General features: G+C 36.6%; 1 long non-coding RNA gene across 2 annotated transcripts; it reads right to left on the reverse strand.

The window, feature by feature from the left end:
- Positions 1 to 16,253: 16,253 nt before the first annotated feature.
- LOC125784410 (uncharacterized) lies at positions 16,254 to 18,992 on the reverse strand. 2 transcript variants are annotated; one of them, XR_007427202.1, is made up of 5 exons: positions 18,782 to 18,992; positions 17,542 to 17,698; positions 17,004 to 17,070; positions 16,386 to 16,506; positions 16,254 to 16,275 (listed from the first exon to the last, which is right to left on the reverse strand). It is a non-coding gene; the product is annotated as an uncharacterized LOC125784410 (long non-coding RNA). The 2 variants fall into 2 exon arrangements; XR_007427203.1 differs by having other exon boundaries at positions 16,386 to 16,525.
- Between the last annotated feature and the right edge of the window lie 5,688 nt (positions 18,993 to 24,680).

Genomic DNA, 24,680 nt, shown 5'->3' on the forward strand with positions numbered 1-24,680 from the left:
GGTTTTATGTATTTTGGATACAATCCGGGTTAAGACCAGAACATCCCTTTCAGACAGCTTCCTCTTACAGCGTCCACAGTTAGTCCTGTTGGATATGATTGGTCCTTCTTGGTGGTCTGCTGACATTACCCTGGATACCGTGGCTCTTGATGCATCACAAAGACTTGCTGTCTTGGTCACAGATGCTTCAGCAAGATTTTGATACAAACACACATTTTGTCCTCTTTTGAACTCTGGTATGTCACCCATAATGTTGTGTGCATTGCAATATTTTGAGCAGAACTGTGCTCTTACCCTGCTAATTGAACCTTCACACTCTGCTCTTACTGGTGCAATGTGCAATTAATGAAGATTGGCCACCAGGCTGCTCCAATTTAGCCATGAAACCTCCCACACTAAAATTACATGTGTTTCAGTTTCATTGTCCAACCCCTGTAAGTGAGGGGGAGGATGTTGGATGATCAATTCTTCTAAAACGTATTTAATGAAGCAACATAATTCCAGATCGATGCTCCAACCTGGGAGTTTATACCCCTCTTTCCCACATCTAGCAGTAGGCATGGTGTAAACAGGTTCATCTAAGTTTATAGGTTTATTGATTGCCAATCATTATCGATTTTTACAACTTCCTTGATTATATGATAGGACATTTTGTAGTTCTAACACAATTACACACTGTAGTTCTGTATCTGTTTCTCTACATACTTTATTATTATCCTCCTTCTTTCATCCTGTTCTTCAATACTCAGAAACCCACAGGAGAAAAAAACACCACAGAGCAGATGTATGGGGTCTTGGAGTGGATCAGATACAGCAGTGCTGCTGGAGTTCTTAAACACTGTGTTCTTCTCTCTCTGTCCTCCAATTTATTACAAACTACCTACCCACAGAGGGGTGATAATTAAGCAGAGGTGGAAAAAGTACAGAACAATTGTAATTAAGTAAAAGTACCTTTATTTGCTAAAATTCTACTCAAGTCAAAGTAAAAGTACCCATCTAAAAATCAGCTCTGTCCGGGGCACATTTTGTATTGCATGAGGACGTTTTTTGCCTCCTTATTCCACGCGCGAGCATCAGTGCGCCAGTGCATCCGCGCCAATTAATATTTTTTTAAATTCAGACAATTGTTTTTTTTCCCAGCATTTTATTTTTTACTCAGTAATCGGGAGCTTTCCAATGTAGCAAAGTAAATTACTTGTGTCAAAATGTACTTGAGTAAAAGTAAAATTACCTATTTTAAAAACTACTTTAAAAATTACAAATTACTCATAAAATCTACTCAATTACAGTAACTTGAGTAAATGTTATTCATTACTTTCCACCTCTGTAATTAAGTATACAGAGAAACAGATACAGAACTACAGCCTGTAATTATAGTACAACTACAAAGTGCTACTATATGACCAGTGGAGCTTATAAAATTTATCATAATTGTAGAAACAAGCAGGTGTTCATAATGATATGCTTGATTGGTGTATATAATGTATATGAATATGTATAATTGCAATATCACAACTGTAAAGGTTAATACTGTAGTAATGTAATGATGTACAAACTATGCACTGCTCAGACCTGCTGTAATTCACTGTAAATCTGCAGCAGATGACAGTTAATAGCTACAGCCATCCGTCAGAGTTATACATGTCAGGCATAATACAATTTTCATTTCCTGTTATTGTTCCACAATACCATGATTAACAAACCTCTGTTGACGGGGATTGCTGTTAAATCTATGCGGCGGACACATACACCACTCAAAGCCGCGTTTAATTTAATTACAGCATTTACACATAAGTCAGCATTTCCCTGGTTTCAATAGATGGAGAGTAAGTCCAGTGCTGCGCTTCAGCCGAGGCCCAGAATGCTGAACTCAGCTGGATGGAGGCAGTCATTAGGGCTGCAGGGGAGGGGAGCTGGGGAATAATCCATCATTTCTTTGTCAGTAAAGAGAGGTAGAATAAGGGCTTAAGGTAGCACGATGCTCTATTGTAAATCAATACAGCCAAAATGAATGGGGCGTGTGGTCTCTGAACCATTCACCATGTACACCATAACCCTCAGCTCCTGGTTTTGCATATGGAAATATTTTGATATAGTAGGGAAATTAGGCAAACTAGTCACAGCAGCTCACCATGAGCAGTTGTATAGATTGGCTTTTAAAAGGTTGGTTCATTAGGTTGAACCCTCCTGTTATGCTGAACTGTAAGGGACAGAAGTAAAGATCTCAGGTCAAACTGACTTAGGGTCAACCATGTTTAACAACCTAAAAGTATATAAAAATAATATTTTTCTCCAATAATTTAAACAAAATCAATGTTTTGTGTTTTCAAAATTCTATTACAAATTATAACTCTTATTTTTCTTTATTACAAATCATAGTTAACAACTATCATTTTATTTTCCCTAAAAATAGAGTCATACAAAATTGTCCTCAGTTTTGCTCTAAAATTGTAACATTTGCCCTTATTATCTTATTAGACAATTTAGTCAGGAAAGTATGTGTGTCACATTAACATATAGCGGAAAAAAATAAGAGACCATTTAAAAAGAGTTTCTTTGATTTTACCAAACTGAAAACCTCTGGAATATAATCAAGAGGAAGATGGATGATCACAAGCCATCAAACCAAACTGAACTGCTTGAATTTTTGCACCAGGAGTGGAGTGAAGTTATCCAAAAGCAGTGTGTAAGACTGGTGGAGGAGAATATGCCAAAATGCATGAAAACTGTTTTAAAACAGGGTTATTCCACCAGATTATATTAGAGAGATACTGTGCATTTGATTTAGATAAACTAATATATTAATATTTTAAATCAGTCATAGCTCAAATGTGATTTTGAGTCAATTTATTTATCTTTTGGTCATTTGGTAATAATTTTTTGGGGTGTATATAAGCCCAACATATTGTTGCTGTCTGCTTTTACAGAAAAAAAAAAGATTCTCAACTTCCCATGGAAGTTAATATAAAGCATGCAGATCTTTGTAATATACTACCTAAATATATATGTACTACTATTTTACTATTACTTACATTATATATATAAAAACTCAAAAGGTTAACTGGTGATCTTGGACAGTAAACAAATCCCCAGTGGATCCCCAGTTCATATCACTTCCAATGTAAAATTAGCCATTACGTATCTCAATTTCTCTACAATAAACCAGGCCACGCCAAACCACTCTCAAACTGGATAACTTTGCTTACATCTCAGTGACTGAATAAAGCAGTTTTTGGTGGTAAAATTGGTAAAATGATCCTTTAAAGGCAAACTCCCTGAAAACTTACCCATCCTGTAAAATAGAAACTTGTATAACTAATAGTTATGCACTTAAAGAGCTACATTAGGTTCTCAATTTAGTTAGTTTATATTTTCAAAAATTCATAGTAGCAGTAGCACACTCCACACAAACAGATTTCTATATTGAATCAACTGCACTGTATAAGAAAATGCGTTCATTCGTAATAAAGCATTTAAAGCTTTAAGTATGACTAATTGCTTTCTTGATTACCCCTTTACTAAAAACACCAGCACACAATAAAACATACAACTGGTGCGCCATGGTGGACGTGCCTTATTTTTTTTAGTTTTAAAAAACATTTTAATTTCTGAAAGGTGGCAACCATCATTACACTGTTTGCATTGCCCAAAAAAACAGCTAGATTAATTTGTGGTTTAACTGACTATCCTTTAATTCACTGATATACTAGTGCATCTCAAAAAATTAGAATATTATTGAAAAGGTAATTTATTTTAGTAATTCAGTTCAAAATGTGAAACTCATATATTATATAGATGTATTAAACACACAGAGTGATCTATTTTAAGTGTTTATTACTTTTATTGCTCTCAGAAAATGCACTGACCTAATACTTGACATATGGAGATGTGGATTTCATTTTCCAGCAGGACTTGGCACTCTGCCCACACTGCCAAAAGTACCTTTTGGCCTTATATAATCTTATAATTTTCTGAGACACTGATTTTTGTGTTGGCTGTAAGCCATAATCAATTATCTTCAACAATAAAATAAAAAAAGGCTTAAAATAGATCACTCTGGGTGTAATACAGCTATATAATTAATATATGAGTTTCACACTTTTAACTGAATTACTAAAATACAAGTAACAATATTGTAGAAAGGTCTGCAATATCAGACGTTTCTGGTATGTTTCTTCTGTATTTTCACAGACAGCCTAGCTTGTCTGAGGCAGTGGAAAAACTCTTGTATTCATTAGCGGTTGAGTGGCTTCTGCTCTGGTTGATGCTATTGATCTGCAGAGCTCTTATCTCCGATAAAGGTTTTCCTGTGGGTTAGATTTAACCCTGGCTGTTGCTGCTAAGCTAACCAGTGTGATTTTTTTAACCCATCTGAACCATTTCCTCCTTTAAAACAGTGGGCGGCACTGCTGCTGCCTGTGCTTCTTCTGGTGACAGATGGCGCTAGCAACACATTTATTGCCTGAACGCTGAGAAAACTTCCTGTGTGAGTGTCTCACTCTATATGTGTGTGTGTGTGTGTGTGTTCTGCCTCTTCCGCTGACTGAACTCACTCCTCTAAGAGTGCACAGACCATCATTTTAAAATATTTAGACAGTGCACAATGGAGCTATAACACAGAGCAGAGATTTTCCACACACATTAGCATGCTAGCTTCTGTTTATCCTCTGCTTTAAATCAGCCCTGCTTTGATAGGAGCTCTCCAGGTCCAGCCCTGTACAGGAAGAGATATCAGCCAATATCAATATTTCATATATGAGTGATTTTACCAAGGCCAGCATTAGGGCTGCATGCTGTAGGCGGTCGATCAATCCCAGGATGCCTCGGTGCTGCTGCATCTGCCAATCGCAGCCCGAGCTAATGATATTAGCCATTCGTCAGAGTGGACCATCGACCCACTCGCTGCTCCCTAAGTGGCCTGATCTGATAAAAAGCATTAAAACATTTGTTCGGTGACACACAGCAGCTCACCCTGACCAGCCGTATAGATTGGGAACTTCATTTTTACGCCAGTGGTCCTGTAGTTCTGTTCCCACAGGATTAAAGGGACAATATTCTACATTTTCTATTACTTTAAAGCAACTTTATATGATAATTTGTATATTTGCTCCTGGGCTCCCTCTGCAGTAGAATACTATGCTGCGTTTCCATTACTGGTCTCCTGTTGCGTCCTCCATTAAATTAAAAACCCTAAAATTGGCCAACAAATGCCAGGTTCACAATACATGAATTTTTAAGTCGTCAGTCATTGTGCTGTTCCTACTTCATGACTGTAATGGCTGTAATCGCGAGTCCTTTAGTTGTTGAGACTTTCTTACTACACAAGTTATTAGTGACACAAATGACATGTTTTTTCACAGTGGGAAATTGCTGACTTACCTGGTAGACCTCTAGAAACATGTTTTGTCACAAGAACATTTCAGGACTTAACACAATGCCATGCCAGGGAATCTACCAAGAGGAGAATACGCACTTAAAGTGAGTCCAAAATGAATGGCTTCATATAAAGCAAGAAATGTATAAATATCTGATCAATTTTATACTGAAATAAATACTTATTACCCCAACACTGAGCAATATTATCAATGTTACAAAACCACAGATATAATCTTATAAGGTTTTTAACCTAAATTTTAACATTTTAACCTATTAAAAGTTATAAACCTGTTTTACATGCTCTAGCCTGAAACTCCAGCTTGAGCTCACCAACCAATCAGATCACAGCAGCAGTAATGCTACTGCCTTTACTATGTAAATTAGTTTTACTGTAGAAAAATGAAAAACCTACACGTACACTTTCTTTGCTTGTTAAGATACATTATGGTACTTTCTTAAATTAAAGGAATACTCATACATTTTAATAGTATTTTTATTAAGCTTCATTCACCCCATTTATAGTGAATTCTTGATATACTAATAGGGGAAACAGAAACAGCCTTGACCATGTAGAAGATGCTTTTTGGGCCTCTAGTTCTCTCTTTCTACTGGATCCCATTGGCTGTAAGTAGTAGTTAGTTACTGCTCTTGACTCACAGTTACAGACTGGATCAGATATTTAGCATACCAAATATTTGCTAGGCGAGTGATCTGCAAGGGATCACTGATGGCTCTGCGAGCATCACACCACAAGACTGAGTAATCATTCTCTACTCTACTGTGCTCATGTTCTGTTGCTGTAAAAACACGGTACTACATATGTAGCCCTTAACACTACGTGGACCATCTCTGTTAGCTTTGTGGTAAAACTTTTGGCACAACAGCGGATCCGTTGATATAGATGACAACCACAGTGTTAATAAACATACAGAATGAGTAGTGTAATCACTCGAAAACAGGAAGTCTCAATAATTCAAAAAAGAAGAAAGTGTTGAGGAGCTCTATATAACTTATATGTCCCTCCTTTAAAATAAGAGGAGCTACATTTTGTGAAAAAAAGAACATACAGGAATTTAACATACATGATTAAAGCTGATGTCTGTAAGTTTTGGGATTTAGAGCCCTCTCTGGTGAGAATGGGTAATTGCACTGAGCATGCGGAAGAATCATTTTAAACTGGGCGGGTGTGATGCGGTCTCCTTTCAGAGCGGATGAATCCGATTCCAGGTTATGTTCAGTCAGAGAGAGAGAGAGAGAGAGAGAGAGAGAGAGAGAGAGAGAGAGAGAGAGCTTAGTCAGAAACTTCACACCTTTTCTTTGTTTTTACTATGAGTGAATGAGCTACAGAGCTCTGAATTTCCTCTTCTGAAGTCTCCATTGCTCCACCAGCCGCTCGCGTTCAGTAAAACTGATCCTGGATTCTCTTTTAGAGGCTGTATGTGTGACGCAAGCAGTGATGGTATAGTTACTTTGAAAAAGTAATCCGATTACTGATTACTGATTACTCCTTTAAAAAGTAACTTAGTTACTTTATGGATTACTTGATTTTAAAAGTAACTAAGTTACTTTACAAGTTACTTTATAAGTTACTTTCAGCAGCTGCAGACACCACCTCCCGCCGCCTTAACATAAACATTATAACCAGTTTTGCCAATACTCCCATTATTGGAAAATGCATTTTTAACAGCAACAATTTATCTCTATTAAGTTAATCTATTTCCTAAAAAAATTAGTTTTTTTTTATAAAAATAAAAAAATTAACTTAACATAAATATTTTTTTTATAAAAAATAAAATATGGTCTTTCTTGATTTTACTAAACATAAATACTTGTTTTTATAAAAATATATAAAATAAAGAAAGTCTTTCTTGACCTGACATATTTAACACTGTAAAACTGAACAGTGAACTTGTTGTTCTCTGCAGGGCAGCAAGGAGTGGTTTTATAAAACAGAACCGTGTATATGGTCTAGACCAGGGATCACATATTTGCAGACTGTGGTCCGGGTCCGGACCCAGACGTTGTCCAATACGGACCCATACCGGACCCAACTACTGAGAAGGATTTAATTCTGACAGTGTTCATTTAAAGCACCGGAACTTTTCTTGTCTTTACGGTATGTGCGCTCTGTGACACAGTGAACTTCCAATCACGTGGGGTTTAAAATCTTCAAACACTCTCCTCTGCCAATCAAATTTGTGGCAGACCGCTGCCCTGGCTAGTGAATTGGGACGCGGCCGCAAAAAAAATGCCTTTATAAAGAGATAGGGAGCCTGAGAACTGGCGAAAAACAAAAACGGGCAGAAACTAAAAACACGCCGAGCGCGAGAGAGAGAGAGACAGGGGAGAAAGCGAGACGCGTGTGATTGGGGAAGAGCGGAGGGGGAATGGGTAAGGGAGCGGTGTGTGTGTGTGTGTGTGTGTGTGTGTGTGTGTGTGTGAGGTGGAGAGAGAGAGAGAGTAACGCACAGTGACTTAAATAAGTAACTTTAATCTGATTACTGGATTGGAAATAGTAACACGTTAGATTACTCGTTACTGAAAAAAAGGGTCAGATTTGAGTAACGCGTTACTGACATCACTGGACGCAAGTACATAAAGACACGTGACGGGGCAAGAAGAACTCCTGCGAAAAGCGACACGACACCACAGTGTTTAGAAAAAATATATTAGGCTTAGCAGAGATGATCATTCCATAAAAACACAATATTTTATCCCTTTTGCACTCAGTAATGGTTCTGCTTTCAGACTCGAAAAAAATAATAGACTGCCACTTCACAATTACATTTACATTTACGGTACTTAGTTGACAGCCTTATCCAGAGAGATAGATTTTTTTTAGTTTCCATACACAGAGGATAACTTATGTTTCATTAAACTCTTAAATTTCAAAATATGAGTTTCTATTAAATGGCACCTTTAAAACTTTTCAAAATAAAAGCCCTGGCAGCTTATCAGTTTATAAAATGGTGGCGGTGTAGGCCTGTGCTGAAGGCCTCATTGGTCACTGTTGGGCCTGTACATGTGAATCAGCACTGTTGGTTGATTGTACTCCTCCTCCCTCTCAGAGATCAGCAGTGATCTCTGTCTGACACTGCCTGCCTCCCAGGAACACGTCAGCACTCAGGAATTTCTCCCTCTGTCTTAGTCTATCTCTCTCTCTTTCTCTCTCTCTCTCTCTTTCTCTCAGTCTGTCTCTCATTTTTCATCTGGCTTTAACTCCCCTATTCTCTCTCTCGCTCTCTCTCTGTCTCTCTCTTTTTCTCTCCCTACCCGCCTCGTCTCTCTCTCTCTCTCTGTTTCTCACGCCCACCGACACACACAGTGAGATAAGCCCCCCCTCTCTTCAGTGTTGACTCTTCCCAGCACTGCAGTATATCAGCCTGTCAGTCTTCTGCTCCACACAGCCCACTTTTATCACTCCCATTCCATCTTCACGAAGCGCACAGAGAAAACTCGCTGTCTGATTGTGCTTTTATGTAATAAAATGGCGTAAAGGTAAAAGTTTCTACAGTTTTTGTTAATGTGCACTTGCCAAATTTTAAAGTTTAAACTTGAGACTGAGTTTGATCTTTTTTTATATGATTTTTCCCCTAGTTTTTATCCCATTTTCTCTCCAAGTTACAAGGCCAACTACCCAACCCACTCATTAAGACTCCCCCTATCACTATTTCACTTTACTAACTGCTGCGCAGCACCTCAGTTCCAATACATCAGCTCACAGACGCCTCGTGGTGAGTGACATCACCCTAGGAGTGATGAGAGGAAAGAGCGCCATCTACCTACCCATAGAGAGCAAGGTCAGTTGTGGTCTCAGGGCTCCAGCAGCTGATGGTAAGCTGCATGAACAGGATTCGAACCAGCAATCTTCGAGAATGCGGTTTAAATATATATACAGTGCCCTCCATAATTATTGGCACCCCTGGTTAAGATGTGTTCTTTAGCTTCTCATAAATTGAGTTTTGTTCAAAATAATATAGGACCACGATGGAAAAAAAGAGTAAAATACAACCTTTAACTCAAGTGAATTTATTCAGTAGGAAAAAAATCCCACATTAAGAAACAATTATTTAACATCAAATCATGTGTGCCACAATTATCAGCACCCCTGATGTTAATACTTTGTACAACCCCCTTTTGCCAACAAAACAGCACCTAATCTTCTCCTGTAATGTTTCACAAGATGGGAGAATACAGAAAGAGGGATCTTTGACCATTCCTCTTTGCACATTCTCTCTAAATCATCCAACGACCTGGGTCCTCTCCTCTGCACTTTCCTCTTCAGCTCACCCCACTTGATTCTGTGTGCGGTGAACCATTTCTGTGTAGATTTGGCCACATGTTTAGGGTCATTATCTTGCTGAAAGACCCAGTGACGACCCATCTTCAGCTTTCGGGCAGAAGCCACCAGATTTTGTTTTAAAATGTCCTGGTATTTTAGAGCATTCATGATGCCATGCACCCTAACAAGGTTCCCAGGGCCTTTAGAAGAGAAACAGGCCCACAGCATCACTGATCTCCCGCCGTATTTCACAGTGGGCATGAGGTGCTTTTCTGGATACTCAGCTCTTGTGTTACGCCAGACCCACTTAGAGCATTTGTTGCCAAAAAGCTCTATCTTAGTTTCATCTGACCAAAGCACACGGTCCCAGTTGAAGTCCCAGTACCGCTTAGCAAACTCCAAACGTTTGCGTTTATGATTGTGAGTGAGAAATGGTTTCTTCCGTGCATGCCTCCCAAACAGCTTGTTGGCATGTAGATAGCGCCTGATGGTTGTTTTGGAGACTTTGTGACCCCAAGAAGCTACCATTTGTTGCAATTCTGTAACAGTGAGCTTTGGAGAACTTTTTATTTCTCTTATCATCCTCCTCACTGTGCGTGGTGGCAAAATAAACTTGCGTCCTCGTCCAGGCTTGATTACCACTGTTCCAGTTGTTTTAAACTTCTTAATAATTCCTCTGACAGTAGATATGGACAGGTGTAGGCGAGTAGCGATTTTCTTGTAGCCATTGCCTGACTTGTGAAGGTCAACACACATCTGCCTCACTTGAATGGTATGTTCCTTTGTCTTTCCCATGTTGAAGATAAATGGCCTCTGTGTCACGTCATATTTATACCCCAGGGAAACAGGAAGTTGTGAATTACTAATTAAATGTTCCTACATAGTCTGATCAACTTCGTAAACTACTGTAGAAGTGACAGAAATACTTTTATTAAATTTATTTCCTAAGAATTGTTAGGGGTGCCAATAATTGTGGAACAGGTGATTTTATGAAGAATAATTATTTCTTAGTCAGGGATTTTATTTCCCCCTTAAAATTTACTTGAGTTAAAGGTTGGACTTTACTTTTTTTCCCATCGTGGTCCTATATTATTTTGAACAAAACTCAATTTATGAGAAGCTAAAGAACACATCTTAACCAGGGGTGCCAATAATTATGGAGGGCACTGTATATATATATATTATATCAATAAAATAAACTAAAAATGTAAGCTTTTTCATTTAAAACAAGAATTTGTTGGTTAATTTACTCAACAGTAAGACAAAGATAAACACAAGATAAAAGACTACTGACAGATGACAAAAAAGGCCAAAACAATTTGCGTGACAGCGACTAATTGCAGTTTATTATTGTATTATGAGAAGAAAGTCAGTTCAGTTTCAGTGTAATTATAGATAACCTGAAAGCGAACTGCAGCCAAATGAGGCAGTAAATTCAGTAAAATCTTCATCCTGTTCCACAGACATTTAATTAAGACAGCTTCACTCACCCTGGCCCCTGTGTGTGTGTGTGTGAGAGAGAGAGAGAGAGAGAGAGAGAGAGAGAGAGAGAGAGAGAGAGAGAGAGAGAGAGAGAGAGAGAGAGAGAGAGAGAGAGAGAGTACATGGGCTGGGGTTTCATTGACCCCACAGCAAGAAATAGTATGAAATAATAGAATAGAGAGAGAGAGAGAGAGAGAGAGAGAGGACAATAGGAAGTGAGGGTCAGGAAACAGTGCAGCAGTCACTCAGCTTGGGGACATGGAAAATAATAATTAATAATGTTGACCTGAACTTCTGTCTCCATCAGGGCTCCAGCAGAGTACCAGCATTACAACTCTAATAACTGTACCGAGTGTAATAACTCAGAGCTCCAAACTAAATCCAGAGCCACCTGGAATAATTTTCTCAGAGTCTTCATGAGGTAGAGTCACCTGAAATAGTTTTCTTGAAGGAGTTCCTTGAGTTTGCTGAACGCTGCGAAGCTCTAGCTCATCACAAATCCCCATCTCAGTTGGTCAGGTTTAGATGAAGGGATTGTGGAGGACAAACACGTTTTTACTGTTTATTATGCAATTCTATATGTGTCTCTTAAATGTTTTCATGTCTTTATTATTAATTCACAATGTAGAAAATAAAGTAAATAAAGGAATAAAGAAAAACATTCAATAAGAAGGTGTGTCCAAATTTGGACATGGTACTGTACATTATAAACACTTCTCATAGTCTGAACAAACATTTACACATTGACAGTGTCCAAATTTCTTATTAACAGGATTTTTATTAGTGCAAATCTTGAAATTTTTAACATATCAGAATGTATATGAGAAAATGTGTGTTAATCAAATAAATAAATAAATAAATAAATAAATAAATACATAAATAAATAAATAAATAAATATATATATATATTTATATATATATTTATATATATATATTAAATAGAAAATTTAAAATACATTTACAAATACATAGAAATCTTAAATAAAAAGTAATATATATAAATAAATACAAATAGTAAAAAAAAAAATAAGAAAAAGGAAGAATATGTAGAATTAAAAATAGAAATGAGAATGGAAACATACAGAAAAAAGAAAGCTAAAATAAATGAATAAATAAATAATATGTAAATACAAACACATATGAAATAAAAAGCAGTGAGTTGAGGTCTGACCCAACGTTTACCACAGTGTGTTAAAAACAAATACAGATTGGGTTATAAAGCAATAGAACACATGCACTTGTTTTTTTTAGTGAGGGGTTCATTGCTTTTGTAATTATAAATACAGTAATCATTAATCCAGCATTACCAGTAATGACATTACAAATGACATTAACGGATGCAGTTTAACAGAATCATTACATGGAAAACTCCACTCACAGTCAGGCCTCACTCCAACTACCATAATTCACTCACAAGATAACACCTTACTTTAACACCTTAACTTATGTGACCAGGTGTGTATGATACCAAACCATATTTCAGGTTATACTTCATGATTAAGTGAAACGCTGCTATCTCATGACTTTTGGCATGTGAGTGTAATTGTAAACTAAAAAATTAAAATTGATAAAAAAAAAAAACGTATTACTGAAACTTCAGTTCCAGTAAAATACCATAAATAAATAAAGCTATAATATAAAGGCAGTAGAAGAAGTATATAGGATTATGAGATGAAAACTCCAGGATGTCATTATTCACAAGACATAATATGAAGAAATAAGAAATTTTACTAAAATACTAAAATACTAAATAATACTAAAAATGTAAATACAAAAAAATTGAAATCTAGGAAAATACATTTAAATTCTACAGAAAAAATGATGCAATGATTCTCTGCTCTAGTGAGCCTGAAATAATGGCTTTTACATCTAGTGCACTATACTGTATGGCATCGTTCGGGATTCAGCCCCTGAGTATTAACCGGAGGCCTGTTTGTCTGTTGGCCGAACCATTAGCGTATTAAAAGTGTAATCTGTATATTGATCTATCCTCAGCTTCTATTGTTAGAGCATGCTTCTGTTTCTCCAGCCCCTCCCCTCTCTGAAAACAACAATTACAAACCTCACAGTCAGGCAGGGGCTTCAGACTCAGAACTCCCTCAATTACTCTAATAGACATGCAATGTTGTGTTTAGTCAGGTTATAGTTGAATTCCATATATTTCTTATATTTTCTTTCATATATCTTTATACTCTACTACACACTCTTTACTGATCATATACTGCTGTTATATTATAGCTTTATTTAGGGTAGTTTACAGGAACTGAAGTTTCAGTAATTCAATTATTTTAATCGTTGACCAAAGTGACCAAAAAAAAACAACAACAAATGTAGTGTTTTCTTTGTTAAAAAATGACAATAACCACTGCATTGTCTTAAAGTTTAATGTAGTTAAAGTGCATTATTACTTTTGTCTATATAAGAAGAATTAGAAATACATCTTGTATTTTAGCTTTATTCATTTAGGTTTTTATATACTGGAACAGAAGTTATAGTAATTAAATTTTATAAATTACTTTGTATAACCTTAGAGATGGCTCGGTATCATCCACTCCTGGTCATATAAATTATAAGATGTCATAAATACAGTCAGATTGAGATTGGGTGTGAAATGATTAATTGAAGAGAAATATGAAGTGATACTGTGTGTACATTCTATGGATTTTTGGATTTGGGGATTTAGCGACATCTCTGGTGAAAACGTGTAATTACAGCGAGCAGGTGGAGGAGCCATAAACCAAGTACGTCTCGCTGCAGCCTGTAGGAAGGCGGAGTTGGACATCCAACTCCGCCCACATCCAACCCCGCCCACATGTGCTCTTGTACGCCAACCCCCCTACTTTTTTGTTCAAGAAGCACTGTGTGCCACGTGAAATACGCATATAACGCCGATGTTGCGCTAAATTTACGCATATCTTGTGAGTAGTTCCACCACGTAGCCTTGGCTACAGCACTACACATGCTGTAGTGTAATGCACAGATATCACAAAAAATATGCTATATATACAGTACCAGCCAAAAGTTTGGAAACACTTTCTCATTCATTTTTGGTTTAACATTGTAAATAAAGTAATACATAAGGAATCATGTGAACTTAAAAGTGTATGATTTTATTGTTTTTCTTATATGGCATGCTGCTAACATGTGGTTTATGAGGCTGGGAACTCTTGCTCTTCTTTTTCATCACGTGTGCCATTTCTCCTTTATTTTATACAATAAGCAAATAATTGCATACAACGGTTTGCTCTTTCCAAAAGATCAATTGCCTCTGTCCTGTATATCACAATACATTATACATTAATCTGTCCCACTCACCAGCAGAGTAAGCCATTATTTCACTGCATTAATCCTTACATTTAAATTTGTTAAACTAGTTGCCAGAGTGTGTAGATTTTATAAATTTATTTTAGACTGGTAAATATCTCCAGAATTATTGATTAGCTATCATAGGAATCATTATTTACTTATTATATAAAGTTAAAACGTACAATATACAGTTTTTGGTTATGTTCCATATGAAATAAAGAGCACACTATCAATCATGGCTTTGCACTGGTAGAGGCTGGTCAAAGGGTGCATCTGATTATTAAAGTGTTTGATTGTTAGATCACACCTGTTCTCTGTACTGTAATGCTCTATACTTCATATTACAGATAGACAGAGTGCTTCTTATCACCACTCAGCAGGGGGAAGGCTATTTGTGTCATAGTCATAGCTAATATATAATAATGATATTAGAAGTAATTCTGCATCTTCACTGTCAACAGGGTGCTGAAAATATTACAGATGAGAATGACACAGCTGCACTGTATAGCATACAATTTAGGACCACCACAGAGCAGCTATTATGTGGCTTGTTGGTTATTCACAACACTACAGTGACACTGACATAGTGGTGTTAAGAGCTGTGTTGGTATGAGTGGATCCGACAAAGTAGTGCCTCTGGAGAATTTAAACACCTCATTGTCACTACTGGACAGGAAATGCTCCATCAACCAGCATCATGTGGGCAGCGTCCTGTATTCAGCATCAAGTAGGCAGCATCCCATGGGCACTGATGAAGAATTTGCAGAGATGAGCAACAAACTGTGCAGCAACAGATTTAAAGATTCTGTCTCTGACTTTTCACTCACAATGTAAAGCAGCTGTTGGTAGAAGTGTCTAATAGAGTGAACAGTGTTTTATACCTATTGTATATTATACACCAGTAAACCATTATGCAACTAAAGTGTCCTAGATGCTAATTGGAGCTAAAAAAAGAATAATAGAAGCAGAAACAAGCAGGTGGTAATAATGGTATGCTGGATAGTGTATAACGATAGAGTACAATATATCAAATGCTGTGGTTTCAGAAATTAAAAATGTATGTATACATAGCTATTTTGTCAATAATAATAATAATAATAATAATAATAATAATAAGAATAATAATATCCCTTTCCTGCTTCTCCTCTCCCAATTTTGTATGGCTGACAGTAGTTCCCAGGGAAATTAACTCCATTTACAAACACTTTGTCCAAGCTAATACAATATCTTTATTGGCATTTATTGGCACACTAGCCTTTAAAATGTTTGGTTACATGCTTTGGTCAAACAAATACAGAAGTCTTTATTTAAAAATGCAACACCCAGCCACTCACACACCCAGCCACTCACACACCCAGCCACTCACACACCCAGCCACTCACACACCCAGCCACTCACACACCCAGCCACTCACACACCCAGCCACTCACACACCCAGCCACTCACACACCCAGCCACTCACACACCCAGCCACTCACACACCCAGCCACTCACACACCCAGCCACTCATGAAGCTGGCTGCAGAATCCAGGGTGCTCGTTTTCGCTGTAAAATGCCACAAGCTCCCCTCGTCTCCCATGCCCAACGTAGCCTGTAATATAAGTAAAAGCACACACTTTCACAAAGTAACAATCTCTCAAGCCCCAATACCTTAAATATATTGACGTACCAATTTCTGACCTCAGGAAAAAAATATCAAAATTTATTTAGAACAAACATACCCAGTATGCAGTCTTTATAAGTTTCTTGACAGTTCTGGCAGCACTGCAGTTCGTACATCCTGCGAAACTCGTCTTTACATGCAACATGATGTTTTCATGGCACTACACCTGTAGGTTTAAAAAAATCAAGAATTTTAAAATGATTTTAAAATCAGTGAGTGTAATTCCTTTTCTAAGGGAAAACAAACATCTTAACTGTACTGAAATATCATGCTTACTGTCAAGCCACTCGAAATGTGCCCGGGCCCGGAATGATTGTTGTCCAAACAATGTCCCGGAAGAGACGACAAACCAGTGACAGCTTTAAAAAAGCTTTGTCACCCTCTTCCAGAACTGTATCTATGAGAATAAGGGGCATCTGTGAAAAACATTATAGAAGCATGTAGATTTTGATTCATGAAAATTATAGTAATTGAAAAAAATGACCAGATAACACTCTAAGGCTGCAACCAATTACTATTTTGGTATTCTATTAATCTGAGTTGGCACTTATTATTTCAATCATATCCCCAATCTCTGATTACTGTAGGAATGGCTAGCATTTTTGCCTGAAGACTGTAGTCAGCGTCATTCTGTTGACTAATCTCTGCCTTAACGTAACAAAACAGCTCTCTGCTTTTCTATCCCTTTAAAATGATAGCACTCCAATAGCTTATGGGCTTCAAATGCCCTTGAAATGACTAGTCAACACTAGGTCAAGTCGAAATTTCAAATAATGTCAACTTATCTTTTCAGCCCAATTCAGACTTTTGAAAACAAACCACAACAGTAAAACATTTTAAATGGCCCAGTTAAATTAACCCGAAATAAAAAAACACACATCCACACCCTCACACCTGTTCAAAGGAGACGTTGCCCATTCTATCTCCTTCATCAGTCACACGTTCAACACGCTGAACTTTCCTGAGAGAAAATATAATAATTAATATAATTAATACCATGCACAGAGGAAGCAAGACCAGAACTGGGAGAAGGTGTATCAGGAGTAGCTGGCAGAGGGGGAGCTGGACGTGCATCAGAAGTAGCAACAGTCTGTGGATTAAACACTTCTGCTATAGTGGTCTTGGTTGCACTGCTGCACAGAGATACATGATGTCTGAACTGGTCTTTGCATAGTATTGTATGGCTGCAATAGACACAATAAAAGTGTGCTGTAGGTGTGCAGTTTAGAGATGAAGGAAACTGTAAGACCAAAATGCACACAACATGCAAATAAGCCTATAAATATAAATATTCTTCAACTCATTATGCCCATCAATTGAGTGTAAGATGTAAGTGCATTTGTTGATTCAAGATATTACATTTACATGTTTATTTGTTATAGCCAATGAAATCAATATCTCTCTCTCTGTTTAAAGAAATACTTCCCCATACCGTTATTCTCGACTGCTTGTTTGATATGGTTTTGTAGATGTAGGCTGTTATTAAATCGCTGGTCAGTGTCAAAACTGAAGCAGGGGCATTTGAAAACACCACACTGGCCAAACCGTGAAGGGTCAGGAGTGGCCTGGACATGTGTTGGTGCTGTATGCTGTAAAACAGAAAGCAACAAAACACATGAGCTTACAATTACTATATCGGTGCACATTAATTGTAACTACATTCAGTACAAAGGTAATAAATGTGCATCGACTTAACCCTCCTGTTACGTTACGGGTCAAATTGATCCATTTAGTAAGATAGTAAAAGTATTTTTTCTGTATGAAACGTCTTCAGCTTGCCTTTATTTGAATAATTAACACATAACATGAAAATGGTTAATTTCATATTTGCAACAACCCCCTGCAAAAACTGAAACTAAAACGAAATTGTAATGTTATGTTTCATTTATATGTAAAAATATTGTGTTGGTCGTTTAAAAGTAACAAAGTAGTAAAACAAAAAAAAGTAAGATTTTTTAAAATGGAAAAACAAGTGAATTATCCTAATTGAACTATTACCTCTATTGTACACTATTGTACTAAATGTTGATAGAACAATCAGCAATGGAGTTAGTTATTAAATATTTACTCTTCTGGTTAGGATTATTTTGGTTTCAGAAATATGTTGGATAATTTAAAATGAACCAGGTCAAATTAACCCGGGAATACCATTGCTATTCCTGACAAATTAAATAGGAGGATTAAGCATTGATATCTTCAAATATTTATTTGTATGACTAAGACTTTGAACCAATTTTAGTTAGCTAGATTATCTTGCTATCTTGTTAGCCAATTAACTTCTTGTATAGACAGTTTAAACAGTTTTTTAGGTTAGCTGACTATAACCCCTAGCTATGCCTTAAAAACAAAACTGATGCCTAGCTCACTACTAGCTATGAGAGTTTATCTGTGATACCATTAATTGGTAGCATTTTAGCCCATAAAACAGAAGGTAAGATAACTAAAGTTTGAATTAGACAAGACTGGGTGCAATTCTGCATTAGAATCCATCAAAAAAACGGCAATATGACTAGCTAGAAGCAAACAAACCACATGGTACACGCGCCGATGTAGAACCTTCATGTGCGTATCAACGACTCACCGTTTACTCATAAAATATAATATAGAAAAACAAGAGGACATTATAAAAATAGCTCTGTTAACTTAAAAAATAACTCAATATTTGTACTTACCGCCATAACCGGAGATATAAATCAGATAGATGCTTTAGCTGCTTTCTCGGCTACAATTCCTGTTTACCTGGAGTAAATGTAGGCGTTCGTGATGGACGTAAGGTGGGTGTTGCTTTAGACGTAAGGCGGAGTTGGACATGGGCGGAGTTGGATGTGGGCGGGGTTGGATGTCCAACTCCGCCTTCCTACAGGCTGCAGCGAGCGGCTCCTCCCATAAACAGTTATATATCACATCTAGTGGTGAAACACTTTGACAACTGTAAAATCATAATAAAACACAGATAATAAAACAAGATACACTAGATATAAAGAAATAAGAAATTAAAATGTAAGAAAGAAAAAATTAAATCTAAGGAAATACACAAAAATGTATAGAAGTAAGAAAGAAAATTATATAGAATCCAGAAAGACAAATAAATAAGTAAATAATAAATAAGAATAACAGAAATAAGAACTTTAAAAAAATAAATAAATAAGAAAAATATATATTTATCTACAGAATAAGAGAGAAAAATAAATAAAAACCCTAAAGAAATGAAATTATTATGTAAAAACGCATGGAAATAATACATTAAAAATATCAATTGCTTGCAGTAAATATTTTTATTTAATTTGGAGGCCCACTCCACTCAGTGGCACGTGCCACTTTGATACACATAACCCTTAATCTCGCCCCTGGGTAAGAAATAAATGCAAAAAATAAATGGTAATAAAAACATAAATTAAAAATCCAAATTAAAAAAGGAAAATAAAAATATATTTAAAAAAGCATAGAGAGATGGGAGTTATAACCCAAAATATACAACACAAATACAGCTCTTTACAGTAGTAGTAGATATCCATTCAGTACCAGTGTAAACATTTCTCACACAGTATTGCCAGCTTTCCTCTTTCTGGCAGCTGTTTGTTTGGTTTTGATTTTTGAGTCCCGTAGCTGCTATATCCTTATCAATTAATTAAGACATGGACATGTTGATTCTGACCAAAAAATCTATAAATTTAGCAAACCAAAATTAAAGCACAATTTTGTTGACCGAAGAAACCCACAAATAAAGTATGTATAGAAGAATGTATAAAGAATTAGACATTAGTACTTCTTGGTAGCTAGGTAGCTAACTAGCTAAATTTCCTGTTCCACCTTAAATGGGACAGCAGTTACGTTCTGTCAAATACTTCCATAGTAACTGTAACTGAGGAGAAGGGAAAACGGGCTGAATTCTGAATTCATAATTTCTACACTGTGAGGTAATGGCTATTGTTGCACAATCCTGTCTATAATGGTTTCCATTAAAGTCACCACACAGTGTTACCCATGTGACTGAGAAAACAATTAACAGACCTAGTCAGACCTTAAAAATACTGTAATCAGCCATGTGAATAAGTAGGAGTAGTGGGCCAGTATGCCTCATCACCAGGGTATACAGTTTTGTGATTTATTTATTCTGCCAGTCACTGTGAATAGTTGCTTGTACTAGAGCAGGGTTTCTCAGTCTTCTACCTTACGGCCCACCTGATTACAACTTGAAAGCGTCAAGGCCCCCCTAATAATAATAATAATAATAATAATAATAATAATAATAATAATAATAATAATAATAATAATAAAATATCTAAAAAAAACAGAGTATAATAAACTCTCCATAACTTTCAAGTAATTCTGATACTTGTGTAAAACATTGAAGCTAGAAAATAAAATATTTTTGCTTGATTTGAGTCTTTTTTACTCATTTGAGGCTTTGTCATTGCTTATTTTAAGAATACTTTATAAGAAAATTTTACTTACTCCATTGGCAGTTATTTTTGCTTAATTTAAGCATTTATTTTTTCAATTTACATAAATCTTATATAGTTTTTGTCAATGGATTCTTTGCAGTGCACCATTAACAGCACAAAAACTAGGAAGAAATATATATAAATTAAGATTTTTATGCTTAAATTAAGCAAAAAAAATCATCTGGCAATGGGGTGAGTAATTTTTGTAAGCAATCACAAAGTCTTATATCAGGCAAAATTTCCTTCTTTTCTGTCTTAATTTTGTAAAATTTATCAGAATAACTTGACTGGGGATATTTAATTTTGCTTATTTTTGGTTCAAATTAATTATAATAAGGTGAAAATTCTAGGTAAGATTATATAAGACAATAATTCCTAAAATAAGTAGAATCTTACACTTACAATGCTTAGTAACACAACAATTCGTATCAAAGAAATTAAATTGATTTATTGCCCTGAAATCTGAATATAAGCGTACAGAGTATTAAACACAGTAAATTCTGGGGTCAAGAAATGTGCATATATATATATATATTAATGTCTTTGCAATATTAAAGCACAGTTTAGATAAAAAATAAGAAGCAGAACCAACCAATCATAGTCTCAATTTCAGGAAGGGGCATGACAACAGAGAGTGAAAAACAGCCTTCCAAAGAAACCATGTAACTGATAGAGTGGCTAAATCAGAAAGCAGTGTTTAGTTCTGAAGAATAGAGAGAGGTAAATATAAACAGTCTTTGGAAATGATTTATGACTGTTCTTTCATAAAACAAAGCAAACACTGAATTTCAGAGGACAAGCACAATAAAATTAGCTCCAGAATATGGAGTGTGTAATGGGTATGCATGAGTAATCAGGTGCTTTTCAGACATGTGCTCCAACGTCCTCCACAGCTTATCTGACCCCAGCCTACAATTAAACCCAAATAAAACTGGCAGGAAACGTCCTTCAGTGGAAGCGTACAGTCATAACTGCCAGGCTGAAAGCTCTCGCAGAGGTGAATTAACGTCCTGCCTGAGACGCTACTGAGGACATCAAGGAGACGATCGTGGGTTTAGTGGCAGATGGTCATAAAGAAACTGCATTGACCTACAAGCGAGCCTGGCATTTCATTAAGCTCTAAAAGAATAACCAGCCCTTCACCTTCACTCAGACTCCGCATTGTAATCAAGTTAGTAATTAGCATGGGTACCGTGGGTCTGTGTTCCTGCGCTCACTGTGTTTTTCAGTTTTTGCCAGGGCAGCTGAAAGACATGCTGAGGTGAACCTAAGCGAAATCAATGGCCAGTCTAACACGCCTCTAAACATTTAGCGCTTTTTTCCTGGGGCCTGCATTGATCTCGCCAGTCTGACAGATGGACTCTGTCAGGGTTGGACGGTTATCTGGGTTCTACATCTCCTCAACTGAGAGAGGTGAGAGACATACTGATCAAGACGTGGCTTGTTTCTGGTGTAGGCTAGACAGTGTTGGGAAGGTTACTTTTAAAATGTAATCCCTTACAGATTTCTGATTACATCACTCAAAATGTAATTTGTAACGTAATCAGTTACGTTCAAGTAAGTAACGTAATCTGATTACTTTGGATTACTTACAATATTGTCGTTTTTTAAGCCTAAATGAATGTAGCAACCACATATTGTATATTATTGTTTTTTTTTCTTTCCAGTTAACAAATACATAAACAAATAAAACAGCCTTTTCAATCCCCTTATCAAAAAACATTTGAAACCATTTCATCAAACAATTTTATGAAACACTTCTATAAATTGATGATAAAACCATTAAAAACCAAACAATGTACCAACAACTGTAAGCTATCTATTTGCAGGTTTGCCACTTTCTGCAGGTGGATTTTTTGCCAGGATTATCACATAACCTTTTCTGTGACTGCTTTATAACCAGAAATATATGAAGATGTGTGTGCGGAGCCGCTTTCTGCTGGAGCACGCTCCCCCTCCTACCCCTCCTCCCGTCTCGCTGCTTGCACTTACACAGACAACGCTGCACACACACACAGGGTGGAGTGTTCCCTGTCATATCAGAGCAATTTCACCTCAAAAACAATATTTATTTGTTTGTCCGCCGAGTCGATTTCCATGCCAGGGCATGGCAGGCTCTCGTCGTCAGGCTCCATTGCACGGACTAGCACTGTCTGATAAACAGGTGAGGGTGTCTGACGTGAGTGACGCCTCACCAACATTCTGACCAGGAGGTTGTGAATCATAGAATACTCTGAAGTCGTGATTTATGTGAATGTGATTGCGTTTTGTCAGTGTTGGATTGGAAGAATAAAAATAGGAGAGTACCGCAATGTAATCCATTTATTTTAGCAGAGTAACTGTAATCTGATTACCACTTACTGAAGCAGTAACTGTAACAGATTACAGTTACTTATAATTTGTAATCTGATTACGTAACGCCGTTACATGTAATCCGTTAACAGTGTTGGGCACATTACTTTGAAAAAGTAATTAGTTATAGTTACTCGTTACTTCTCCAAAAAAGTAACTGAGTTACTAACTGAGTTACTCCACTATAAAAGTAATAAGTTACCAGTAAAAGTAACTATCGCGTTACTTTTTATTATTCGCCCTTCAAAAAAAAGGAAATCAATTATGCATTTACTATTATTATTAGAAAAATAACAAACGAAAATAAACCCAAAATGTTGACAAAAATATAATCTAACGAATTTCAAAAAAATAAAACGAAATTCTCCACACAACCAAAGAAAATTACTAAAACTTGTAATACTGAAAAAAGCGGAAAAACGCGTCTGGGGATGAAATTAAACAAACCAAGCCACACAATATGTATATATAAAACAAAATAATGGACAAAAACAACAATTTAATGCCCGTTAAAATGGTATTAATATAACAGCTTCACCAAAAGAGAATAGAGCTTAAATCGGGCCCAAAAAATCCGACCCGACCCAGCCGAGCCTGTGCACGTTCTGCCCAAGCCCGAACCATAAACTGTCATTATGAGCCCGACCCGATCCGCCCCATAAACTGTCTGTTTTCGGGCTGATTGAATGAGCGAAATATAATCAGAATTATGTTAATTAACACTGTAACATAGAAGCATAGAACTATTATTTAATTTAAATGATTTTTAAGAACAGCTACACACAATGCTGCAAGTCAAACGCGGAGGCGTTCACGTGCGCCCAGAGCTACGTGATTACAGTTTTCATTTTTATTATAGTTTAATTTTATTTTGTTTTTATTTTTTCTGTTCAGTAAGTTTTTAGGGTGGGCTTGCTAGCGCGAGCGCTTTACACAAGAACTAAAGGACCACGAGGTGCCGCGCGCTCGGCACAACACCTCCCGCTGTACAACTGCGCTGTACAACACAAAAATTAAACACAAAAATGAGGGTATTCTATCAGTAATTTAAATTCGTTTTAGTTAGTTTTATAAACACAAAATACAGTTTGAGAAGTTATGTTTTTCCTTTTAATTACCGTTTTTATTAGATTCAGTTAACACAAATGTTTTTCACTTTCAATTTTCGCTATTTCGTTCACTTTAGTGAACAATAATAATTGGTTACTTAGCAACATTGTGATTATCACACCAGATCTTTATATAAAATAAAAATAGGAGCCTGATTTCGGGTCGGTCCTCAGGTCAGGTGGGATTCGGGCAGAGAATCTAAGCTCTAAAAGAGAAAGCAGCAGCATCACAAAAACCGGAGCAGCTAAAAAGAGCTTAACGTCCTTAATTCGGAACTTGGGTTGTCCACGGCAATCACTGAATTGATTAGAGCAGCAAATCGTTACAATTGTGCCTCACTTCACCACGCCAAACCACAGGCACAGCGGCCAGAAGCTCAAGTTCACCGGACAGAGGAGGTTAACCAGGGCAAACCAAAGTTACAACAAAAAAAAGTTCATAGAGCGGCTAAAGTAACGTGCAGTAACGGGGTGTCGGAAATGGTAACGGCGTTATAGTTACAGTCATAGTAATTAGTTAGATTACTCGTTACTGAAAAAAAGTAACGGCGTTAGTCCGTTACTTCCCAACACTGAGGCTAGAACAGGGAATGAGTTTTCCTTTAGACAAAATGTGTTCGAAATGTACTTCTTTTATTTCTTTAGTTTTGAACTGGAGCTACAAG

Source organism: Astyanax mexicanus, chromosome 1 (genome assembly GCF_023375975.1).
Source record: "Astyanax mexicanus isolate ESR-SI-001 chromosome 1, AstMex3_surface, whole genome shotgun sequence".
Classification (NCBI taxonomy): domain Eukaryota; kingdom Metazoa; phylum Chordata; class Actinopteri; order Characiformes; family Acestrorhamphidae; genus Astyanax; species Astyanax mexicanus.